This window comes from Medicago sativa, chromosome 2 (genome assembly GCF_051527215.1).
Source record: "Medicago sativa cultivar Bolivia chromosome 2, Bolivia_mono, whole genome shotgun sequence".
Taxonomy (NCBI): domain Eukaryota; kingdom Viridiplantae; phylum Streptophyta; class Magnoliopsida; order Fabales; family Fabaceae; genus Medicago; species Medicago sativa.
The window spans coordinates 53,738,425-53,751,571 of record NC_140750.1 but is presented as its reverse complement, the minus strand read 5'-3'; positions in this window follow the sequence as shown (position 1 = coordinate 53,751,571).

Genomic DNA, 13,147 nt, shown 5'->3' with positions numbered 1-13,147 from the left:
GCTCACAGGACCAAGCACTTTTGCCTCAGTGTGTAATCGACAAAGACCAATCAATAATAGAGAAACAATGCAAGTTCTAAAAATGTAGTTGCATGGAAAACTAATCTAAATATAAGTAAATTGAAAAACGAATTTGGCAATGAACCTTATGGCTGAGATTTCTGGGAGTATGTGACTACCTAGCAACGCCGTACACTTTGCCTTTGAATCAAGTCACCCCTCCTTTAGAACTTTTGGAATACCGTTTCATCAAACAACTGTTACTAAACTGGAATAGGTCACATGAAACAAAACAAATTCATTAATTAAACAAGTGCAGGAGCAATTACAATAGGGAAATAAGTTCAATGGACTTCGACATTAAAAAGAAAATAAAGAAAATGAATTGAAAACAAAGTAAATCTAGTGGGTTGCCTCCCACTCAGCGCTTCTTTATCGTCACTAGCTTGACTGCTAAGGATCCTCAGAGGTCCTTCAGAATGAGTGCCACCCTTCCTTTTGGTAGGTCGCCACCTAGGTATGGTTTAACTCTTTGTCCATTTACTTTGAAACTTCGATCTCCTTCAGGTGTCACTAGTTCAACAGCTCCATATGGTGACACACTTTTGACCAAGAATGGTCCAGACCATTTTGACTTGAGCTTCCCAGGAAACAGCTTCAACCTGGAATTATACAACAAAACTAGTTGTCCACAGTTAATATCCCTAGGCACTAAGTTTTTGTCATGATACCTTTTTGTCCTGGCTTTATAGATGAGCGCATTTTCATAAGCTCTAAGCATCATCTCCTCAAGTTCATTAAGTTTCAAAATTCTTTTCTTACCAGCGGCTACTTGATCAAAATTTAAGGCCTTAATGGCCCAATAAGCTTTATGTTCAAGCTCGACTGGAAGATGACATGCCTTCCCATAGACTAACTGATAGGGTGAGAACCCAAGATGGGTCTTAAAGGCTGTCCTATATGCCCACAGTGCGTCATCTAATTTCCTAGACCAATCTTTCCTATTTGACGCAACTGTCTTCTCCAGAATCTGTTTCAGCTGTCGGTTTGAAACCTCTGCTTGACCACTATTTGTGGGTGATAGGGAGTTGCAACTTTGTGCTTAATGTTATACTTTTTGAGCACATTTTCAAGAAAATTATTGCAAAAATGCTTCCCCCCATCACTGATCAATACTCTAGGGGTTCCAAACCTAGTGAAAATATTCTTTTGAAGGAAGTTGACAACCGTTTTGGCATCATTAGCAACATATGGTATCGCTTCAACCCACTTTGTGACATAATCAACACAGACTAGAATATGGAGATAAGAGTAAGAGGAAGGGAATGGTCCCATAAAATCAATACCCCAACAGTCAAATGGTTCAACTTCAATGATTCCTTTTAGGGGCATTTCATTCCTCTTTGATATGTTACATGTCCTTTGGCATCTGTCACATCTTGTGACAAAGTCGTGGCAATCTTTGAAAAGGGTGGGCCACCAGAATCCACTTTGCAAAATTTTTGCAGCTGTTCTTTCTCCACTGTGGTGGCCTCCATAAGCTGAGTTATGGCAGTGCCACATGATACTATGTGCTTCCTCACCTGCAACACAACGTCTAATCAAACCGTCAGTACCTACCTTAAACAGATACGGGTCATCCCACAAGTAGTGGTTTGCATCTTTGAAGAACTTTTTCCTCTGAGGGTAGGTCAGATCATCAGGAACTATGTTGCCGGCCTTAAAGTTTGCCATGTCAGCAAACCAAGGTCTTTCTCCAATAGCAAACAGCTGTTCATCGGGGAACTCGGCTTTGATGGCCTTCTCCTTCTTTGTCACCTCATCATTCTCCAGCCTTGAGAGGTGGTCAGCTATCACGTTCTCGACTCCCTTCTTGTCACGAATCTCAAGATCAAATTCTTGCAATAATAGGATCCACCTCAACAGTCGTGGCTTTGAATCCCCTTTTGTTAAGAGATATTTAAGAGCTGCATGATCTGTAAAAACAATGACTTTGGAGCCTATTAGATAAGAACGAAATTTTTCCAACGCAAAGATTACAGCAAGCAATTCCTTTTCAGTGGTGGAATAGTTAACTTGATTTTCATTTAAAACCATGCTTGCATAGTAAATTGCATGGAAAAATTTGTTCTTGCGTTGGCCTAGGACTGCACCAACAGCATAATCACTTGCATCACACATAAGTTCAAAAGGTAAATCCCAATCGGGTGCAATGTGTTTTATCTTGGTTTTCGGGTGTCAAACATTGATTACGTTTGAACCTTTTAAACCGGTGATATCTTATTTTTTCTTGGGAAGGGAAAAAGTAAGCAAAACCCTTGAGAATCGAGGTCCGGGAGTTGTTTTCGCTACGGGAAGGTGTTAGGCACCCATAACGACTATAGTAACCTATAGGAACCGTCTTTAATTTCTACGCGCGCGCTTTATTTTTAAATGCTATTTTGAAATGCTTATTAAACCTAAGGATGTTCTAAGTGAAGAATTGGAGGGAGAAGAATGTTTTGGATTTTTATTTTAGTTGAATTGAAGGAATTTTGTTCCTTGCCTACGTACCCGATTAAGGGATCAAATCCACCGTAGTTCTCTTTCAAAAATGTTTTTGTTTTTGTTGGTTGATTTTAAGTTTGAAAATGGAGTTTGAAGAATAGAAAGAGGCCTCAAGGGCATGAGATTGGAAAATAGTGAGGTTGAATTAGTGAATTGCAAAAGAAGTCAAAGTTTGATTATTTTCATTGAAATTTGATTAAGAAAATGGAAAAGAAAATACAATGGGATGTTGGATCCCAAGGTTTATTTGGAAAAGGTTTGAGTGAAGTTGTTCACATTTGTTTGGAAAATTGGTTTTTTCTAAGTATGAATCCTAGGCATTCATCTAAACACACAATCCTAAACATACATCTAAACATGCATATTCTAGCTATATAGTGATGTGTGTGCATGTGTCGGTGCTTGTGTCGGTGTACATCATTAGAGTCCATTGTCCTTATTACATCGTTGGCCTAGATACATTCTATGGCCTCTTTGCCAAGAAATTAAAATTGCATGAAGGTAAAATATTACAAAACCTCTAAGTATTTACATTTTTAAACTTAAAATGCAAGAAATTAGATGAAGAAGAAGATGAAGTGGGAATGCTTATGATGAATATGAAACATGAAATGGAAAGGTTAGTAGCATAGAGCAATATCAAAGGAAATAAAGCAAGAGAAGTACTAGGACATAAAGGGTAGAAAATAAAGGCAAAAGAGTGCAAATATAGCTAAAATTTATTCATAAAATGCAAGAACCAAGTGACCCATAATTCCCACATTCCAATTACATTTAAAAAAGTTCATAATAAAGTCTTGGAATGGAAATTAAGACTACATGATTTTCTTGGCATTTTAAAACAAATTTTGAACATACTTGCATTATTTAACTATTTAACTAACTTGCAAGCTAAGTAACCTACTAAGATTCATACTCATGCACTAATACCAAACACAAACAGTAGCTAAGCCCTATGGAATCAAAAGGTATAGGTCACCAACATTCAATTGGAATTAAAATCAAATGAGTTTTCATTTATTTTTAGCACAAAATGTCACAAAACATTAGGAAAATTAACCACACCATGCTCACCAATTTTTTATGTACAATTAACACCAAAAAGTCACATAATTGTCAAAAAACACTCATGAATTTCTTTGGAACTTTTTTCAAAGAGTTTTGATCACAAGAACATGTAAAAATTTTCACAAGATTTAACAAATGCAACAAACTAATAATAATAATAAAAAAAAAATGCTACATATTTTTTATCCAAATTCAACACATAATAACATCACAAAAAGATCAAGAAGCTAGTCAAAAACACATGAAAAAATACTTGGAATTTTTAACAAATCTTTTGAGCATAAAGGTGTGCAAATAGCAAGAACAGTGGTAAGAATAGCAACAAAACAAGGAAACACGCAGGAAACTAAGCCCAAACCCAAGCCCAAGGGATGAATGGATCCTGGATCCTCAGGGAATCACAGAAGGCCGTTGGATTGATCCAACTGGATCAACCCTTAGATCTAACGGCCAGGACACAAAGCCAATGGTCCAATGACTGAACCAAACCGGTTCAGTCTGCTTATAAAAGGTCTTGAAGACCGGTTCACCTCATTTTCCCATTCGTTTCTCTCTCTTCTCTCAGAGTTCTCTCGTTCTCTCTTCTTCTTACTCTAACCCTAGCGGCGCCATTCATGGCATTCACACATCAAACATGGTTTTGGATTATGAACTATGAATCAACACACAAATCAAACATAGAATGGATGCGAAACACTTCGATCTTGCTATTTTTCTGAAGAAAGTTGTTCGAACCATTTGATTTTGACTTTTTTAGAGAACAAGAGTTCGAAACGTTTCGATCTACACGTTCTTTGAAGACGAGCGTTCAAAATGTTTCGATCTACATGTTTCTACAGGTTTGATTTCGGATTCTTTTGCTTTTTAGGGTTTCAACTTTCTTTTCAAAAAATTTTTGAATCAAAACCCTAATTCGAACCACTTTCTTCATTATTCATGGATTTGAAACTCAATTGATGAAATAAACGGTGAATTTTGGACGATTCATGTTTCTAGGGTTTCGTTCGAACTTCTTCGGATCTTTTTCAAAATCTTTCTTCAATTCACCGTTTATTCTTGATCTCAAACCTTCGATGATGATTTCGAAGCAAAAACGAGAAGGTTTTCCCTGAATATACCTGGATTTGTTTGGAGATTCGAACGTAAGATCCTTGAGCAAGCTTCGGCTTCTTCTGGTGAACTTCGAGACCGAAAATAAATCGGTGTTTTGGCTTTCTTCTTCTTCGAACTGTGATCTTGCTTCAATTTCCCCTTTCTTCTCTTCTTCGAACTGTGATCGTACAATTTCCTTGAAATTGTGCTGGAATTGCAGTCTTCAATTCGATGATGATGATTCCTTCGAATCTCTGAGAATTGCGAAACAAAATCACCTCAATCTTGAACTGTTTTCATTGTGCAATTGTTGAATTTGAGCTTTCTGTGATGAATTTTGTGGATTTTTGGTTGTGAATTGATGAATTTGAGAAACTTTGTGGCGATGATTGATTTGGATTGCGGTGGTTTTAGTTTGTTACGGCGGTGATTGAATTCTGTTACGGTGGTGATTGGAGAGAGAAATTCTGTTAGAGGTTTCTGATGGTGATGTGTCACTGAGTAATTGGGAAAGTTCTCTGTAATTGGTGATGTGGCCTCATTTTATAGGCCAAGTGTAATGTTCTGGACCAATAGCCTTGTGACACCTGGACATGGACTTGGAATAACTCGGCCTTGCTGGGTTTTTTGCTTTGAGGACCTTTTGTGCAATTTCGAAACTCTTGAGGACTGCCCTGCAATTTAAGAAAAAGGACCAGACTGCAAATTGGACAAAGGACTTAATTGTGATTTTGAAAATGTTTAAAAGGACCAAAAAAAGAAAAGACCAAAATTACTAATAAAAAGACTTCAAGGACTGTAATGCAATTAAAAATTTAAAGGACTTAAGAAAAATAAAGGTAAGAAGGACCAATATGCAATTTTAGGAACTAGAGGACTAAAGTGCAAAAAAATAAAATAAAATTGGATTTAAAATTGGTAAACCTGACTAAACGTAAAGTGAGACAATTAAAACTGACAAAATGGACTAAAACGAACCAATGGCCTAAATGAGGTACTTTAAAGTACCTCTCTGCCGAAATTTCGTGTGAAATGACCAAAATGCCCCTGGGGCTAAAACGACTGCAAATGACTTAGATACGAATTTTAAAATGGATTTTTAACAAGGAACTGAAGCAAAGACTCATTCAAGCAAAATTAATAGACTCATAGACAATTTTTAGGATTTAAACAGTAACTTGACACTTGAAATGACCAAAATGCCCCTAGGGGCAAAACTGACTCAAAATGACTTCAAAATGCAAATTTTGGAATGGATTCTGACATAGAATTGAAATGAAGACTTATTCAAACTATTTGAAAGGACTCAACCAAATTTTTTAAAAGACTGAAAGAAATTTGACATGGGAAATGACTAAAATACCCTTACATGTGAATTTTGCAAATAACTTTGAAATAAAATGCAGAGAAAGATGGAATTGATCAGAGACAGTTCAAATGACTTATAATGCAAGAAAAGAAAAATTGACTAGTATTTTTAGGTCCAAAATTAGGGTATAACACAATGATTATTGGTGCAGTCACCAACTTGTTTTTAATCAAAGAAAAAGCATTTAGACATTCAGAATCAAAATTAAACTCGTTTTCTTTGACCAAGAGGTTACAGAGGGGTTTGGAAATTTTAGAAAAGTCTTTTATGAACCGCCGATAGAAACCGGCATGCCCCAAGAAACTCCTCACTCCTTTAACATTGACGGGTGGAGGAAGTTTCTCTATAACCTCTATCTTAGCTTGGTCCACCTCAATGCCTTTAGCACTTATTTTATGCCCCAAAACTATACCTTCAGTTACCATAAAATGACATTTTTCCCAATTCAAAACAAGGTTAGTTTCGGTGCATCTTTTAAGTACAACATTTAAATGGAACAAGCATTGATCAAAAGACTTACCAAAAACAGAAAAGTCGTCCATAAATACCTCAATGTTCTTCTCTATCATATCAGAGAAGATGGAAAGCATGCACCTTTGAAAGGTCACCGGCGCATTACACAGCCCAAAGGGCATCCTTCGATAAGCAAACACTCCAAATGGACAAGTGAAGGCAGACTTTTCTTGATCCTCCGGAGCCACTGCAATTTGATTATACCTCGAATACCCATCCAAGAAGCAATAAAAGGCTTGGCCAGCCAATCTCTCAATCATTTGATCCATGAATGGTAATGGAAAGTGGTCCTTTCTTGTTGCGGTATTCAACCTCTGGTAGTCTATACACATTCTCCAACCAGTGACGGTGTGGGTAGGTATCAATTCATTTTTTTCATTTGCTACCACCGTCATTCCTCCTTTCTTGGGTACCACATGAACTGGACTTACCCATGAGCTATCTGAGATAGGGTAGATCATACCTGCATCTAGTAACTTCAGCACCTCCTTCTTCACCACTTCCTTCATTGTTGGGTTAAGTCTCCTTTGAGGTTGAACCACCGGTTTGTATTCAGCCTCCATGTGTATTTTGTGCATGCAATAAGCTGGACTAATACCCTTCAAATCAGAAATGTTCCACCCCAAAGCTCCTTGATTCTCTCTTAACACCCTCATTAATTTTTCTTCTTCTAAAGGTGTCAAGGTATTGCTGATGATTACTGGTTTAGAGGCATCCTTAGTGAGAAAAACATATTTCAAGTGAGAAGGGAGTTCTTTTAATTCTGGATTTTTCTCTCCTTCTTCACTCAAAATAGGAGCATCCATAGAGTACTTACCCATTAATTCTTCTATTTTTACCGGACCCAACTCTTGCTTGCTTGCTTCTAGTTGCTTCACACAATCACTTACTTCAAGATCTTCATCATCTCCACATCTTGCTATAGAATTCACAATTGCACGTTCAAGAGGTTGTGTTGGTTGATGTTCACAAGAGTCATCTTTAACTATTTCTTCAACAATGTCAATCCGGTAACACTTGGGATTTTCATCTTTGTGCTTCATGGCCTCAAATATATTAAACACTACTTGCTCCTTATGGAATCTCAACATTAGCTCTCCTTTCTCAATGTCAATCAAAGCACGGCCAGTTGCAAGGAAAGGTCTTCCTAGAATGAGTGGCATATCCTCATCTTCAGCCATATCTAAGATCACAAAATCTGTCAGAAACACCAAGTCATTAACCTTGACTAGCACATCTTCGAGCACACCAAAAGGATAAGAGATTGACCGATCAGCTAAAGTAATGGTCATTCTTGTTGGTTTTGGTTCCCCGCACTTAAGCTTCTTCATCATTGAAAGGGGCATCAGGTTGATACTTGCTCCCAAGTCACATAAAGCTCTCCCAATGTCTACCGGTCCAATTGAACAAGGGATAGTAAATGCACCAGGATCCTTCAGCTTAGGTGGCAGCTTCTTTTGAAGAATAGCACTACAATTTTCAGAAAGTGCTATGTTCTCATCGTCCTTAGGCTTCCTTCGTTTGGTTAACAAGTCTTTCATGAATTTAGCATACAACGGCATTTGATCGAGAGCTTCACCGAAAGGAATATTCACCTGAAGTTGTGAGAAAAGTTGCATGAACTTCTTGAATTGACCTTCATCCTTTTCTTTCTTCTTTGAAAGGTGAGGGTATGGAAGCTTCACATATGATGGAATAACTTGTGGTTTGTCTCCATCCTTCAATATTTGACTCTTCGACTTCCTCAAGATTGAATCTTCATCAATTAACTTCTCACTTTTTTCTCCCTCTATTTTTTTCTTCCTTTCGTTTTCAACTACTCCATTATCATCTTCTTTTTCAACTACACCCTCATCATTTTTTTCAACTTCACCATTCTCCTCCACCTCAACTACATCATCAACCTTCTTTGGAGCTTTTGGAACTAAAGGTGTCAAAACCTTTTTGCTCCTCAATTCAATAGCATTACAAGACTCATTCTTAGGGTTGTCTTTAGTGTTACCTGAGAATCCGCCTTTACTTTGTTCAGCCAATTGCTTAGCTAATTGCCCCAGTTGAGTTTCAAGCATCTTCCTAGAAGCTTCATTGTTCTTTCTTTCAGCTTCTTGACTCTTCTTCATCTCTTCAAAGTTGCCTTGAGTCATCTTCATGAAGTCCATCATAGTTTCCTCAAGAGCTGATGGCTTTCTTTGTTGTTGTTGAGGAGGAGTAAGCATCTGAGAATTCAAAGCGTTGTTATTTGAGTAACTGAGATTTGGATGCTTGTTGATACCTGAATTGTAGTATTGGTTTGGCCTTTGATAGCCTCCCATGAAGTTAGCTTCCTCACTTGATCCTTCTGGTACACATTCACCATTTGGATGTTCTTCACCACATAGATCACATTTGATTGCAGCCACTTGTTGTTGCTTATGAGCCAAAGTGAAGCCTTGAAACTCCTTAGTTAGAGCTTCGATTTGTTTGTTCATAGCTGCTTGGTTAGCAAGGATAGCAGTTTGTTCACTCACCCCTAACACTCCTCTTTCTTTCTTCTTAGCTTCAGCACGATACTCATTTCCAGCCATGTTCTCGATTAAAGCTTGGACTTCATGATCAGTTTTGCTCTTGAGACTACCTCCCGCGGAAGCATCTAAGAACATCCTAGTGTTTGGTGTTACCCCCTCAGTGAAGATTTGGAGGTATTGTTTCTCGGTGAACTCATGATTAGGGCATCTCTTAAGAAGCAAATTGAATCGCTCCCAAGCATCATATAATGATTCACCTTCTCCTTGCTTGAAGTTAAAGATCTCCATCTTCTTTTCCCAATACTTAGACATAGGGAAATATTTCTCCAAGAACTTCAGCTCTAACTCTTCCCATGTTTGGACAGTCCCGTTTGGTATTGTTAGCAACCAATCTTTTGCTCTTCCTGTCAAGGTGAAAGGAAATAGCCTTAGTTTCTTTTGTGCTTCAGTCACGGTGGCTGGTTGCACACAAAACTCACAAGTTTCAGCAAAGCGGCTCAAGTGTTCATGAGGACTCATCGCTTCAGTCCCATCGAATTGCTTGTCCCTCAAACCGTTGAGGACAGTTGTCTTGATGTCGAAGGCTACGGGGTTAGCTGGTTGAAAAGTATGGGTCAGTTGACCGCGATGAGTGGCTAACCCATAGTCTCCTAGCTTAGGTCTCGGTGGTACAACTCCTTCACCTTCCATAGTTGCAGATTTAGGAGAAGAGATCGTTTCAGATTCCGTTGAGAGCTCCGGTATTTGTTCTCGAACACCCGGTGGAACGGACTGAGCTAACCTTTGCGACCGGACAGCTTTCCGAAGTGCTCTAGCAGTTCTTTCAATTTCCGGATCGTACTCTAAGTCATCTGAGCTCTGTTTACCTCGCATAAACAGCAAAATACCTTAGTAGCACTGCACAACGCAAAGTAATCAAGTGAATATGAAAACAGAAAAATAAAAATTAAAAACAGAAAAGTAAATTGCAAAAACCCTAAATTATAACGTAATTGCCTTGTTGAAATAAATCAACAGTCCCCGGCAACGGCGCCAAAAACTTGATAGACGTTTGGCAAGTGCACCAAATACTATCGAAGTAGTAAAAATATCGATCCCACGAGGACTGTTTTTAACTTCAATAATTCAATTGCGTTATAGAAATAGGATGTATAAAATTTATTTTGTTTTGCCACTAGGCAATATATTTGGTTTGATTTTAATTAAATCAAGAAACAGAAAATAAAGATTTGTTAAGAAAATATGAGAGAAAGATGAGATCAGATTCGTCGAATCCTCTAAGTTCCCCTAATTGGTCTACTGCACCTATTTGTTATGAATCCTCTTTCTAATTTACGACAATTAACAAAATAGCCCTAATCAATCCCTTGAGTTAGGACCCTCTTCTTAAACTACAGCCCCTAATTCCTTAGGTGGTTTAATAATTCTTGAAGGTTTTACCGAACGTTAATCTATTATCACTAACAAACGATTATCTATTCCTAGACTAACCCTGTTTATTAGAACAATTCAATTCGGTATAAGTCGAAAGTCATGGTCAGTGGTCATTCGTTCTCACGAAATCAAGTTATATGTGATCAAGATATAAAAAGCATTAAGAACAATTGAATTGAATAAACTAGAATTGAATTCATAAACAAAATAGAGTTTCACAGCAACATGTGTCAATTAGGGTTACAAAGATTCATCTCGGATCTAATCTCTAAGAGATTTAGCTACTCATAATCGAGTTTACAAATAGCATAATCAATGAAATAATTAAAACATACATGAATTGGTAAAAGGTTGAAGAAATAGCCCTTCTAGCCGTCTCCGATGTCTCAAAATCGCACTTTGCTCTCCAAAATCGTAACTCCTTTTCTTCTGGCTGAGTGCAGTATTTATAGAAGTCATGGGCCTGACCCGTCAAAATCGCGCCGCGCCATGTATATAGGCGTGCCGCGATTTCCCTCAAACAGGGAGGATGTAATTTTGCTTCAAAAATCGCAGCACGGCTTGAAATTGGCGTGGCGCGATTTCCTTTGAACAGACTTCAATATTTAAGCTTTTTGCACTCCAGAACAGTATAAATTGCATGAGAACTCTATCAAAATGTCACAATAAGTCCTAAAAATTACGTAATGACAGCATGTCATCACGTACAAAGTACAATGTCAACGCTTTCGTTTCTTTTGCAAGAAAATGCCTTCAAACACCTTTGAAATGACCGTTGCAAGGTTCCACTAGTTTTCTGCTATCTTTAGATGAATTGCGATCCATGAAACAACTCTTGAATCCTTGAATTTTGCAAATCCAGTTGATCTTCAGCTTCTGGTGAAAAACAGCTTATGATGAGGCAGCTTCTGATGATGTAGCTTCTGATGACGTGATGCTTCAGGATTTCTAGTCTTCAGGAGCACTTTGACTTCAGTAGCGCTTTAGTCTTCAGGAGCACTTTTCCTTCAGGAGCGCTTTAGCCTTCAGGAGAACTTTGCCTTCAGAAGCATCCAAGCTTCAATTTTGTTGATTTCTTTTGCTCTTTATTTGCTCATTCAGAACCTTTGTATGATATAAATTTTTAACTATGGTCATGTACACTTGAACAAATATTAGCTAGTCCAATTTACAATTTTTAATACCTTGTTATCATTAAAACTCTTTAAGGTTCATTGTTAAACACATTTTGTTCCAACATAATGCGGTTATGGGATCACATGAAAAGTGTGGTTGTAGACTTCCTCTAGGTGCATATTGTCTGGATTTTGTGCATTGGACAAATTTCAATTTGTTGACTCATCTTCCCACTTCAGGTGCTATTTACACTTGGCATAATGGTAGGTTCGATGCGGAGAATGTGGCCCTTCGCCTTGATCGATCAATTTGTATTGATGACTGGATGTCCTTCTGGAAGCTTACTAGTTGTTGCTCTCTTGTTCGCCACCAGTCGGATCAACACCCACTTTTATTGTCTCTTGATGCGGATGTGGTTAAGCATGCGGTGCTTTTCAAATTTTTCAAAACTTGGACTGATCATGAGGATTGTCGTAGACTGGTTCGTGAAAATTGGTCGACGAATGTTAGAGGTAGTGGCATGGTTCGCTTACAGGTGAAATTAAAAAATTTGAAGCTTATTTTCAAGACTTGGAACCGTACCGTGTTTAGGAATGTGGATAGGCAAGTTCAGTTGGCGGTGGATGAAGTAAATCGTATTCAGCTTTTGATTGACTCTAAAGGGTTCTCGGATACTCTTTATACTCAGGATCTTCCGGCTCAGTTGCTTCTTACCAAGGCTCTGAATTATCAAGATCAACTATGGAAAGAGAAAGCTAGAGACCAAAGTTTTATTAATGGAGATCACAATACTTCTTATTTTCACCGAATTGCAAAGTTCAGGGCAACCACCAAGCCGATTGCTCTTTTATACGATGGTGATACAGCTCTCAGTGATCCTATAGATATTGAGGTACATGTGCTTAATTATTTTCATGTCATTTTTAGCGTTGATAATAACTGTGTTCAAAATGATTTGTTGGCTTGGTCTATTCCTTGTGTGGAGGATAATCGAAGTCTCCTACGGCTTCCCTTGCGTGATGAAATTAAGGCAGCGGTGTTTGATCTTAATGGGGACCGGGCCCCGGGTCAGGATGGTTTTGGCGGTCACTTCTATCATACTTTTTGGGGGTATTGTGAATGTGGATGTTATTCAGTTAATTCAGGAATTTTTTTATTACGGGTGCCTTACCTCCTAATATTAATTCTAATTTGATAGATCTTATTCCCAAGGTGTCAAGGGTGCAATCTATGGGTGAGATCCGTCCAATAGCTCTAGCAAATTTTCAATTTAAAATTGTTACTAAAATATTGGCAGATAGACTCACTATCATTACTATGTGTATTATTTCTCTGGAGCAACATGGCTTTATTCGCGATCGAAACATTTCCGAGTGTGTTATTCTGGCATCTTAAGCCATAAACTTAATTGATAAGTGACAATTTGGTGGTAATGGGGCGCTGAAATTGGATATTAAGAAATCCTTTGATACGTTGGATTGGAATTTTTTGATTGCAGTGTTAC